At 40.6% G+C, this 13,703-nt stretch overlaps 1 long non-coding RNA gene across 2 annotated transcripts; it reads right to left on the bottom strand.

The window, feature by feature from the left end:
* Positions 1–3,659: 3,659 nt before the first annotated feature.
* On the bottom strand, positions 3,660–13,606 carry LOC115431399 (uncharacterized). Of its 2 annotated transcripts, XR_003937092.1 has the most exons (3): positions 12,935–13,606; positions 11,781–11,841; positions 3,660–7,655 (listed from the first exon to the last, which is right to left on the bottom strand). It is a non-coding gene; the product is annotated as an uncharacterized LOC115431399 (long non-coding RNA). The 2 variants fall into 2 exon arrangements; XR_003937093.1 differs by lacking the exons at positions 11,781–11,841; positions 12,935–13,606 and adding an exon at positions 11,894–12,545.
* Between the last annotated feature and the right edge of the window lie 97 nt (positions 13,607–13,703).

Here is a 13,703-nt window from a genome sequence, read left to right as displayed (position 1 = left end):
TGGCATAAAAAAGACAATTAACAAAGGCCATAAACAAAATTAATAAACCATAATAAGCTTTAAAAGTGCAGGTTGTTCCAAAAAAGGGGATTATTTCCACAAGGTCTCACTGTGTACTCTAATAGATTTGATATTTTAATCACATGTTTTACAGGCCTTCAGTCTGATAAAAAAAATCACTCTATCGTCCTCATGTTTGATAGGTTTTGCATGTGCAGGAATGTTTCGAACAAGAGCAGAAATCCAGCTCCTATACATCCAGGGTTTTATCATGGTTAAAGTGTGACTTCAACAAACCAAAGACACAAAAGATGACAGAAAAGTAAATCATTCCTTTATCTGTGTGGACTGAGCAGGGATTAAGGAGAGGAACTGATCTACAGGGGAATAAATGTTAGAAACAGTACACATAGACAGCTTGAAAGGGTTTAAAATAGTGCAAAGAAATTCAGTTCAGTGCAGGAAAGTGTTTTGATGCACAAAAACCCAAACCCAAGCTTTAACATTTACTTTTGTACCAATCCTGGTCTTATAGCCAATAATATATGAAAGAAAGTGCATAAAAGTCAGCAAATTACTCCTGCTACTGTGAATACTTTAAAATATATATACTGAACAAAAATCTTTAAATGTTGTCCATAAAAGCACGACACCTATTTAAAAAGGACTAAAAACTAGACAACCTCACTTTTCATCCCCAAATAAATCTCAGAAATTCTCAAATAAAAAACAAGTACAATACATCAAACCTTCAACAAACCTGCATGAATTTCTTTTGAGACGAAAAGAAGCAGCAGGGACAACAAAAAGTTAATGGGTTTTCTTGCTGACAAATAAGATAAATATGCTGAATATGTAAAGGATGGCGTTGTTTGGAGTGGGAGTGGGAGTATGTGACCCTGAGGCAGAGAGGCACAGCAACCATGAAGCTGACACACACAATCCGTTTATCAACAAACCCCTGTACTCTGCAGGTAACATATTTGAAGAAATGTTTGAGAATGTAGCCTTGAGGGTGTGAAGAAATGTGTCTGAGGATTAGAACCACAAGAGGAGCATAATTAATAATTTATATAATGTATAAACACAGGCTATAATGGCCTCAACAGAGTCCATTTATCAGTCTGTAAACCCAGTAAAAGTACCAAAAGTCATTATTATTCATTAAAATGCAGTCCTTTCACAATGAATTGTCCACAAGCCATTTTTAACTATATGTATTTTATATATATATATATATATATATATATATATATATATATATATATATATATATATATATATATATATATATATATATATATATATCTGTCTATCTCTATATATAGATACAGAGACAGAGAGTGAGACAGACAGAGGGATGTTTTTTTTTTCTTCTAAACTGAAAAATTCACTGAAAATGTAAATAAATAAATAACTAAACTAAAATAAAATAAAATACCCAAAAATGTTACTATGATTATTACCCAAAACCAAGCTGAGCGTCAAAACAGCTCTTATACATAACATCGATATATTTTGTGTCAACTTATGTGCACAAAATCCACACATTCATGTGAAGATAATACAAATAATTACTTTTGTTTTAATTGTAATTCTTGATTTTTCTGAGTAAATCTTAAAGTCATCTTTCAAGCGAATATTCTGCACCGAAACTGCCTTAACACATGTCATCTGTGTTGCTCTCTGTTTAACATTTTGGTATCTTATCAAATAAAATTTTATGGTGCATTAAAATGTCATTATTATGACGTAAATAATGTTATTTTTTTAGACCTAAATAATTATCAGAAATAGTCAGAGGTATATTGATTAGTCGTCTGTCTTTTCTTCTTTGTGTTTGACATCAACATGAAATCATGGACAGGCCTGCAAAGATAATAAACACAAAGATGATAAAGATGTCATAACCTCCTTCATGTCTGTCAGTTTCTTTGTTTTTTTTTTTTTTTTGCCTCTGCCTGTCTCTATCTCCGCTGGCCCTGCTCTGTCTCTCCCTCATTCCCTCTCCTGTCCTCAGATGGCTTTTGGCCTACTTTCGGTTGCAGAGCTCCAGTGTGTATGAGCCAAATCTCAGTGTGGATTTACAGGCAGCGCAAGCGGGAGATGGAGGGATAGAGGGAGCGAGAGACAGCGAATGAGTGCAAATAAAAGAAAAGAAAATCCCGCAGAATGCGATAGACATTCAGTTTTGGGCCGTCTGTGTACACACACACACACACACACACACACACTCTGTTCCCTGTGGCCCATTTGTCCATTTTTAACACACAGCTTTTTGCACTAAAGACACACCGGAATAATATCAAATATATCTTGGTTTAACTGATTTAGATCATCACTAACCGAAATCTATTTATAGTTTTGATCATTTTTTCTGTCAGGTTTTGAGGTCAATGTATTTAAATTAATCTCCATAGCTGTGACATTTGACAAAGATGAAAATTTATCTGGAAAGGAGTATTTACATCAACATCAACTGAGTGAGTTTAAATGTAGGTCTTAAAAAACCCCCGTCATTTTCTTGGTCTTTACAAAATGATTGATTTCCACTGTGCCGTTTGTTTGCAATAATGAGCGAGCTCCATGACGACCACACACTGCAGCAACTCATGAGATAACTGTTAATGAAGTGGTGTTGAGGTGAGAATGCTGGGAAATCAAAGTGTTGAAACAAAGTGACACACTGTCACAATACACCCAATGTGTGCTGTGACTTTATTCCAGACTTTAATGTACATTAAAAGAATCTGCACCTTTAGACATGTTTACAGGAATCATACAGTTCTATTTGCCCTTTATCTCAATCTGAACTTGTCATACAAAAATATATAATTAAGATCACAGTAATGGTACAGTTGACTTTATTTTTTCTCTTTAATTCAGATGAATCTACCCCCCCGATAGACTTACCTGGTAAAACATGTCAGCATACGAACCTTAATTCATTTACAGCTGATGCTTGATTTAAGACGCCTTGCTAAAAACAGTAGAAAAGCTTTCAGATCCTATTTTCTACTGTGAACATTTTATTCCAAAGAAAAATTACTTCATGAAACAGCACATGATATGAACAAATTTAAAAAACTTTCTGTACATAGAAGTGGGAAAATCACAAAAACAGAATTTTATAAAGCTGTCTGTCTGAAAGAAAACAATTCTATTATGGAACAGAATCCTGGTTACATTTATGGAACAGGAACATGAAGTTATATTTCCTTTAAAAGTTAATTTCACTGCTGTTTGGTATTTTTCATCCTCTATCATTTTGCTTAATTTTGTGAGCGTGTATAGGGCAAGAAAAATGCAGATTTCTTCCTATCCACATTCTATGGACAACAAGTTGGATAGTGTGATGAAGATTCTAATGAAAGTACAAGAACCATCAGGTTTTTGTTAGGAAGCTTTTGCAAACTATGTTCATTATGTTGAAAAAGTTTTATTAGAAAAAGAAAATCTGTCAGTTTGTCAAAGATCAATTGCCCCAACTGAGTGCAATGCTGCTAAAGGACATGTTTTCTAAACAAAGGATGTTTTTTCTGTTGTAAAATTTAACTGCATTGTAGACATTAGCACTCCTATTTTGTGAAGCCTGCACTATATCTGTTAGTGAACAGGGATTATAAAAGACCAGTGTCCATATAACACTCACCATAATATTACTTTAACATATGTTTTGTTGTTAGAAGTTGCTAAAAGCATAACCAATGCCAAGTATTACCTAAAACCACTTAATTCCATGTTTTACTAATGGCATATATTAATTATTTTTGCTGGCACAAAAAGCATTGGAAGCAATAAAATACAGAGTAGCATCTACGTATGTGTGGTAAGTGTTTTACCTTCATCCATAAGAAGAAATAAGAAAAGGCAGACTTTTTTAATAAAATATTTATTAGCATCACATATTATGCGCAAGTAAGGGAAAATATTTAAAAGAAAACACATTTTACTTTAGGAGTGTTACCATCCTGGTCAAGGTATCCTGTACAACCTGAAGAGTCTGTGTGTGTGTGTGTGTGTGTGTGTGTGTGTGTGTGTGTGTGTGTGTGTGTGTGTGTGTGTATGGGCAGTTGCAATTTATTTCTCGCTTTCTTCTGAGAAGTTGTCATATCCGGCTCATATTCATGGACCATTCCTTCGACATGTCCTGACCTGGGTCTGATGAGCTGCAGAAGAGAGGAAGACGAGGCTGTTTTAGAGCAGTTTCAGAACAAAGAAAGCACACAGAGGAGTCGACACTGAACACGAGGACGCAAAGTATCAACGCAAAAGTGACAAAAGTGGACTGACAAACAGGAGTGACTGAAAATCTGACAAATAAGTTATAGCCAAAAAGTCACTGTGTTTCAGAAGGATTGAAAAGCCTCTCAGGAATGGTTTTAGCATCGCTTTTCAACGCAGACAGGTAATAAAAAATTGACATCTGGTTATTATTCACTTATGACTTCATGATACTGATACTTACTCAACTCTAAACTGTGTCTTTTTGGCCTCATGGTTACAGAAGCAGAGGAATTTTTTTTCTGACCAGTCCACTCTAGCAGCTAACAATTATTTTCACTGTTGATTACTTTCTCAATTTATTGTCTGGTTTATAAAATGTCACAAATTGGAGAAATAGATTTTTATGGGCCAAGATGATGTCCTTAAATGTCTTGTCTAATCTACAGCCCAGAACTACTCAGTTTAATAATAAAGAAGGACAGACAAAAAACCCCCAGAAAATATTCACATTTAAGAAGCAGACCAATCAGCCAATCTAAGGTTTAGATCAAAATAGCTGATGATTCATTTAAGAATCACCACCTACTGGATAAATCATTGCAACACTACTATTCCTATAAACACATACTTAAAATGAAAGGGATATTTGCATTACTAATTAAATATTTACTCTATTTGTGTACATCTAATTACCATGACAAACACTAATTAATAATGTATTATTGTGGTTTTACAAGCTGTTTAACAAACAACCGTACTCTAATGTGTAGTTGTGTTGAGGTTCATATACTGCGCCATGTTTCCGTTGACAAAGAGGATTGTATTATATGGCTGAGCACATCAAAACCAAAGAATGAGTGTTGTTGTCACAGAGATCGAGACTTTAAAAGGTATAAAAAGATAAAATATAAATCATGTCATATGGTCTGACTGCACAGAAGAAAAAATCCCACCACTCATTCAGGGCTTCTATTAATAAGTCTGACAGTTGAAAGAATTGACAATGATGTGAAATGACAGCGTCAAGGCTTTATTTAGATACAACTGTAAGATGTCTCTATCTGAGCAGCAGGCCTCTGCAGAACCTCTGCACTCACTGAACTGCTCCCATATCACTCGCTTTATTTAGGACAAGAAAGAAGTAAGTGCATTATTGTCATTGTTAAACGTGGTCGTACCTCATGAGCAAACACAGCTTCAGTAAACCACGGTAAATAAATCTAATTCTAAAAAGAAATCTTATCACATTTTATTTTTAGTTGATCCAGTCACTGAAAACACACATAATGTACTTTATGTCACATATTCTGAGGTCAGCACATAGGAGTAGCTGTAAAAGCAAAAACACACATATCATATAGGACATAGGCAGACAAATATTAAGTATTTATTGAAAAAGTTTGTAACGTCACAATTTATTTTCACTGTAACGGCAAAACATGAATGTCACAGTGTCTCCAAAGTGAGCAATGTCATCTAACTCACAACTCCAAAATAAGTAAACAAACTTTAACATCGGTAGAGTAGCAGTGTTTCCAACAGCGACTGGACAGAGGCAGAAGAAGCACAAAGCTGAATGATTAATATAACATCGTCAGAAAATCATATTTTACTTGCCATAACAGCGTTCTGTTACAACAAAACGTAGTAAAACGTCAAATAGTGAATGAGACTTTACAAATGGACCAAATGCAGAAATTGAGGGAGATTAAACAAGTAGGATTCCACATGAGAAAAGTGTGCATAACATAAATCACAAAATAAAACACATTCAGTACCATTACACAAGTGGATAAAGAGTGCACTGAGTTGCTACCACCTGCATGTGAAGCTTGTAACACCTACACAGTTTAGTAGAAGCTATCATAACTGACTTATTCAACCTCTCATACATTAAATATTAGGATAATATATCAACTTGTCTCAAGTTTGCTTAATTGAAAGCTACTGAAACTGAAAATATGTTTGTAAAATTTCAAATTGATATATGCTATTGAAAAGTTACTCTGTAAACTCAATGTATAAAAAATTATAAGTAGTAAATAATTAATACATATTAATAAAATAATAATAGTAAATTGTATTTCTACATGGCAGTGCTGTGTATTACAGTTTATGACAGTATTATCATTATCAGTGAGTTGCTGTGATATCTCAACTTCTTATTCAGGACAAATCAGATTCATCTTTTCTTAAACACAGATTTTGTCAGAATTTTTTAAATTTTTGAAAACAAGGAAAAACATCAACTATGCTATTTTTGTCAAAATGCTGTTTCTCACAAAGCCTTGTGTTTGTTACATAAAACTCTTCAAATAAAGAAAAGGTAAAGAGCCTGTGCATTACAGACAGTGAAAACCATCATTCTGTCTTCAGCTCCTGTGACACAAACATCATTATCAGATAGATGAGATTGATATGGCCCTTCAAAATGTGCCAACTTAGTTGAAAAAAAAGCAATGGAGACAAATTTGAAACTCCTAAATTGAGTCTTTTACACCCAGAGAGAAAATAACAGATCACAGCTGCACAGCTTCCTGGTATCAAGGCTGTTCAGGCAGAAAATTATCCAAAACGTTAACGGCAGCCAATGTGCTTAAGCTGTTTTCCCTCAACCATACCCCCCCCCCCCACCCCCCCCAACACACACAAAAAAAAAAGGTTGCAACATTGGTTGACGTGGCAGCAAAGTGTTAAATGTTGATTCATCAGGGGATTTCCAGCCTCGCCTTAAATCCAACATGACCTGCAGCAGGACAGGCCCGTGGGGGGAGGAAGAGACCTCGGCCTCAGGTCATTAATACCTGTGTTTCTATTCGATGCAGACAAAGAGGACAGTTTTAAAGGAGTGTGTCTGTGTGTGTGATGGTTGACACATTGTTGGTGACATTAGTCTCTCAGATTAATGAGGTTAGTGTGTAGTCTGGATAATCTGATAGTGTTATGTGGCTGCACACAATCCCCAAGCTCCTTTATATTGGCCTCAACCTCGGACAGGACAGACGCACACAAATAAACGCACACACATAAGGACAAATCATGCTGAGAACTTGCTTGTCCGCCCCACCAGAGCATTTAATACCGCCCAGATTGCAGACAAAACAGCATACAGTTTGGCAGCTGATACACAGACGGAGTGAAAAAACTAACAAGAAAAACAATGAAAGTACTGGATCTGCCCCAAATCCTAAATCTTTTAAAGTCGGCCAAGCTACAGTACTGGAGAAGTGCCTCAGAAATTTCAGCTATGTGGCGAGTAAATAGGCCCCAGGTGTGCAACAATTCCAAAAATGACCTCCATGGTTTTCTGGTGCCATAGGTAGCGGGCATGAGGCAGCGCGGGAGGGCCCACGTGGAGCTGCAACGCCATCTTGTTTCACTGGCCGTCTGGAAGGGGGTAGTGAGTCCCTCTGCAGTGGGAAGAAGTGCTAGACACGCACACATGGAAGGACACACAACATTACAGACATGTTGACGGATACTGTAGGAAGCACACGCGCATGCTGGTCTGTGCAGATTATTGATGAGGCTGCCTCTCCCGCCTGCAGCTGAGCTCAGCCTGTGTTGAAGGGAGTGGCAGAAAAAAAAACTGCAGAATGGTGACTGTAAACTCAACACCCTGCTGCCACAAAGAGCCGCCTAGGCTCATCACCAGCTGTCTGGTACCTCATTTGATGCTTGTGTAAACAGTTGACTGCTCCTTCTGATCAATAACTGAACTTTTACCTTGATCCAAAAGGACTGGTATCCCCAAACGGCTTCTCAACGGCAGTATGGGCGTACCCCCTGCGGCAACCGAGCCTCCACTCCATACCTATGTCTCAAGTACCACCTCGACTCTACACAGACCAGATTTACTCCAGCCACTATGTGCACACTGTACCCTCCCCAGTCCACCTTAACAAAGGTCCATCTTAAAAGGGACTGCATCAATCAACAGCTGCTGACTGGCCTCAGGATTTGGTTGATACAGGAACGGCTGATATTTTGAGCCACAAAAGCTGCATTTATGGAGACTTAAACTGAAACTGACACCCAGACTACTACAGCACTGGGAGTTTTAGAGAACTCCGCAAGGCAGGTGTCATCGCTGACTGTCACACCTGGAGCTACTGAGGAAAATCCTCCCAATCCTCAATGAAAAATTCACCCTATAGTTGAGCATTTTCCTTCACATTGTGCTTGAATCTGCCTCATCTTGTGAAAGCGCACCTTGCGAGCTTCATTTCACATCTGAGATGATGGCACCGATCAACAAATTCGATCAGGATCGCATACACACCAGTCGCTCTGTCTGTCTTTCCCTGTGTCTGTCTCCCTCCCTCAGCAGAGGGGACACAGTGTACAGACAGTGAGCACAGCAGCCAAACAATGGAGAGCAAACCTCGCAGTCCCGATGAGCTTACCGGCTAGACTTTAACCTACTCCAGGTTTAGAACCGCTTGTGCATCAAGCTGAATGAATAAAATACAATTTTGAGGGAGAGATGGTAGATAAAGACCGACAGACAGAGCTTGCAAAGGTCTTACATAAGAGCAAAAGCAACAGATTAGCAGTGCAGAGAGAGTTCAAGTTAAAATCTGTGTTAGTTCATTAACAACGGCGCAGAAACATCTCAGCAAATCCACAAGATCATGTTGATGCACAATGAAGCATCTCTTTGCAGTGCAGTTGATACACATCTGCACTGTGTTCACCTATTACTAGTATAAACGCCACCAAAAGAGGAAATACCGAAACAAAAGCTGCTGCTGCTGATGTGCAAAAACAGGCAACACTGATTGACATAAATGAAGCTTTCTGGGACATCACACATGGGATCGCAACCTTCAAATTCAAGTAGTATTTCAGTAAAAAGATTCAGTACATTATAGAGGAACACTTGAGATTATACAAAACACCTCTCTTATTTGCAGCTATGTAAATCCACAGCTGTGAGAAAGTCTGTTCTATTTGCTAAAATCTCTACTCCACAAGGAGATTAACATCTATTTAAATAAGGGAAGCATCCATGAAAATGAGTTATCATCAATATCCATGCTACGCCCCATTTACACCAGATATTTGCTACGGTGCGATGATCCTAAGTGAAATACCAATGGATCATACTGTCAGAGCCGCAGTTTAAAAAATGCTGCAAATGGATCTCAGGAGAGAGAGAGAGAGAGATGGCCTCGCAAACTGCCAGGTGACATGGGCAACTAACCCTCGGACGTCCAATCAGAGAGAGAGAAACCAAATGGATCAGGATGTGCCTTCAAGAGCTGCCATGTGCTCCATTTCTATGATGACAAACGAATTGCTAGTCAAGCTCAGTAAGTGGAATCCTTGTTACTATTAATGACAAAGTGTCCTGCCGCTCTGCTTACTGCTAGACACCAGAAACAAACGAACAGATGCATATTCATGAACACTTCACACATGAATCATGGATGGTGGCGATGTTGTCGCCTCGTGGCCGGAGGTTGCGCTGTCTGAGCGTGTTGGCACTGCCACCTTTACGTTTGTGTGAGCACGAGTGAGTGAGCTTTAACATCGCTGAGGGTTCACTGAGGTCAAGCACATAATGTACAGAGCTGTCATGGTCACGCTCTCAACATTACTCTGTGCTGCTCTCAAGTCATTAAGGTACACACACACGCACACACACACACACACACACGCACACACACACACACACACACAAGCCTGCTAAGGAAACAAAGAGCTATCACACTGACAGATGCTTCTGTACTTAACAGTCACCAGTGGAGTATGAATAGGTTAATGCTATCACTTCAGCATTAGCATTATTTCTCATAAGCTACTGATGCTAACCAGCTGTTTATCCATTTCTTTACCAACAACAGCAGTGATGGCTATTAGAAGTATACTAGTGATTAAGGGTGCAAGACTCCATTCATGTTCAATTAGCATCTTAGTTTGAGGCGGTTATTAAAGGAACCCGTAAGGACTGTTCCGCTGCTGGAATGCTAAGTGTTTGGAGTTTGATGGATAGTGGTCTGGGCTGATGACTTCTGTTTAAACAGAATCCATACCTTTTGGCACTGTAAAACCTAAAGACATGTCTTGTGTAGAATTTGCTAAAAATGTTAGGCTAGCAAGAGTTCAGATTTAAATCTTTCTATGTCACTGAGCAAACAGTATTGCAGTGGAGGTGGACAGTGATGACACACTGATACCTTACAGATCAAACTGGACAAACGTACGTGCCATCGCTTCTTTCTGTGGTCACTACTGCTTACTCACTACATCTTAGCCCAGATGCTAATGAATGGTAGCCCAGATTCTTGATTTCATGCATCCAGACATCTCAGCTGGTTTCTCAGTCCATTTTATCACATGACCCTCAACATACAAGCCACAAGTCCAAACATACATCAGGCAACATAATTAGGATGTTATTTTCACCATTACAGATGGTGGGCAGCGCAGCAAAAAGATAAGTGAAAAACCCAGCTGACATGCAACATACAGCAGATTGTGAGCCAAAGTGAAAAGTGTGACACCACTACTGTACGGTAAACGCCTTAGCTCACTGCGCCATGGCCTTCCCCCCTCTGATTGCCATTGTTGGAGGCAGAAATGTGCAGGAGATAATGCTGTCGATGCATCCCTCTCAGCTCCCGAGAGCCTAACCCGTGGACATGAAAGCACAACGTCACAAGTTAGGGTCTCAGGGACGGAGAGAGACACGTCTTCGTGCGAACTACACCTGTACTGCCTTTGCACGGCTGCTTATGTTGCTCTGCATTTTGGTTAACTCAAAAGAAACGTTGCTATCAAGCGAAATGTTCCTGAGCAAGAGACCTTCCTTTAAGTCAAATGAGGACTCAGAGCGTCTGAGCATCACTCAGTGTTGCAGACAGTGCAAGCTATGCTTGTTACAGACACACAGCTCCACTGCAAAAACTAACACGTTAATTGAATTCAATATCAACCTTCTTTGCCCACACTGTGCATTCAAGAACATACAACAAGTGCAAGCCTCAACCAGACACAACATTGGCCAGCCCCCCACCCCCCCCAACTCTCTTTCTCTTTCTCTCTCCCTCTCCCCCTCCCCCACTTCAGCTGAACAATACAGCACTTTGAAAAATGCCTCCTGCCATCAGGTAGAGAGCCTGCTGCTGTACAGTCCGTGTAAAGATCTCGAATTGAGCCGCCTCTGGGAAAATCAAAATCAGCCCATCATTGGTAATTATTGCCGCGGACATACGAGACAAAAGCCCCGTGTGGACGCATGACAGCATCGATTGCAGCATCGAAATCTGAACCTATAGGGCCTCACGGCATCAAACAATCTTTCTGACATGATGTTCTTATACAGACTTGTAGGTTTGTCTGACTGTCATACTTTGCACTATTAATAATCATATGGATGCACATCATCCCTGTGACTCTGAATCCTCTGGAGAGGCTACACAGAGAGAAGACAAGGCAGATAACAAAGCTCTGCGGCTCCTTCATGCTATCATGGTGGTCTAAAGCTTAGGAAACAGATGGAGGCAAGAGGGAAGTGGAAGGTAGATTATTCGTTGGTATCGACTCACCCCCTCCCCTCATTTGGACCAGGATGCCCCTGTTCGTTGTTCTTCTAGCCCCGCTGCCTGCCTGCTCGGGAATGGAAGAAGAAAGAGAGACAGAGAGAAAGATTTAAACTTACAGCATGCCAAAAAGGTTCCCGTAGAAGAGGAAATAGAGCAAGAAGTTTTCTTTTGAAACGGATTCATTCAAAAAGCGACACAAGGAAGAGGCTGGTCCATGCGACAAGCTGCTCAGAGTCAGGGCGAAATAAATGAAAAGAAAGCGACGGACGGAAGGAGGCAAGAAAGGCATGAGGATGGGTGGTAGGACCGAGCCGGAATGAACCATGTGCACACTCTCTCTCCCTCTATCTCTAGTTCCTTCGTGCTTTCTCCTCTCTCTCTCTCTCGCCCTCTCTCTCTTTCACACACATACACACACAGCAAATGCGAGCAGTCTGGGGAGGAGAGCGGAGAGAGAGTCGGCGAGACGATTCCCAGAAAACGAAAACGTTGAAAGGACGCCATACATAAAGGTTAGACAAAACAGGTAAGAGGGAAGGAGAGCTGAGAGATAAGGAGTGGACGGGGGAAAGCGAGGTAAAGTGAAAGTGTGGAGCCGCAGAATCAGTGCATGCAGCTGGGGCTACAGTACCATTCAAGCATACCAGTATGCTGCCTCACTGAAGGGAGAGGGGGGCGGTAAAGGAGGGGGTGGGGGGCTTGGAGGGCTGACACACACAGACACACACACACACGCACTGTATACACACAACAGTGACACACTCATTTGGCTTTCCTCAAACCGAAGCCTCTACTTACTTTGTGTCCAAACCTGCAGGTCCAGTGCAGGTTGGAGGGAGGGAAAAAAAACTATACATACACTCATCCACTTTCTCACACACACACACACACACACAGCGACATACAAATCCAAGTTAAAGGACAAAATGAATGCGCCTGCTGATCTCTTGTCTTGCTCCGCTTTCTCTCTTCCTCGCCCTTTTTCCCTCGCATTGTTTTCTCTCTTTCAATCACATGCAGAGCTGGAAAGAAGGAGGGAAGACAGGAAAAATCCATATCCCCCCTCCACCACCACCACCACCATCAGCACCCCTCTGCCCCCCCACCCCTCACACACACTCCTCCCCCTCCTCTACTCCCCAATATTAGTACTCTACCTCTTTCGCGCAATCTTTCTTTCACTCTTTCTTTCCCCTCTGGCTCTTTTTTCTTTGTGCATCCAGTGTTGATCGGCAGGAAAAGAAACACTTCAAAAAAGAAGAAGAAGAAGAAGGAGGAGGAGGAGGAGGAGGGGTGGGGGAGTGGGGGGTATCATCCATTAATTTGCCTCACAGCTGTAATCGCTTACAGCCAGAGGCCCACTTTTCCTCTGTATCAGATGAGAGAGAGAGGGGTGAGGAGGAAGAGAGAGAGGTGAGAGAGAGTTAGAGAGAAAGTAGTCCTCCTTTCGTTGTTTTTTCCACCTTGCTGTTGTCCGTTTTCCACCCATAATACAAATCCTCTGTTCTCCTTTAGCATGCATGCAAAAAAAGGGCAAAAAAAAATCCACTTTTTCCATTGCTTGCACTGTCTGCCTTTCTTTCTGCCTCACATGGGCCGACATCATTCACACTATCCCTTCAGAAAGACAGGGAGAGACAGACAGCGAGGGAGAGAGAGTGAGAGAGTGTGAGAGTGAAGGGGCCATAGAAACATTGCTACATGATGTGCTTTGGCTTATAGAGGCTACATTTAATCTCTCTGGCTCCCCCAGGCTTTGGTAGAGAGAGGGAGGAAGGAGAGAAAGAGGAGAGATGATGGGGGGAGGGACAGATGGAGCAGAGAAGGAGAGTGACGACGTACAACCGACTGTAGGCTCAAATCAGCGACGGGCCCTGGAGAGGAAAAAAAAGACCACACTGCCCTCTTGCTTTTCTTTCGCTCCCT

This window comes from Sphaeramia orbicularis, chromosome 13 (assembly GCF_902148855.1).
Source record: "Sphaeramia orbicularis chromosome 13, fSphaOr1.1, whole genome shotgun sequence".
Classification (NCBI taxonomy): Eukaryota; Metazoa; Chordata; class Actinopteri; order Kurtiformes; family Apogonidae; genus Sphaeramia; species Sphaeramia orbicularis.
The sequence above is the reverse complement of the archived record's forward strand: the minus strand, read 5'-3'. Positions and strand labels throughout refer to the sequence as shown.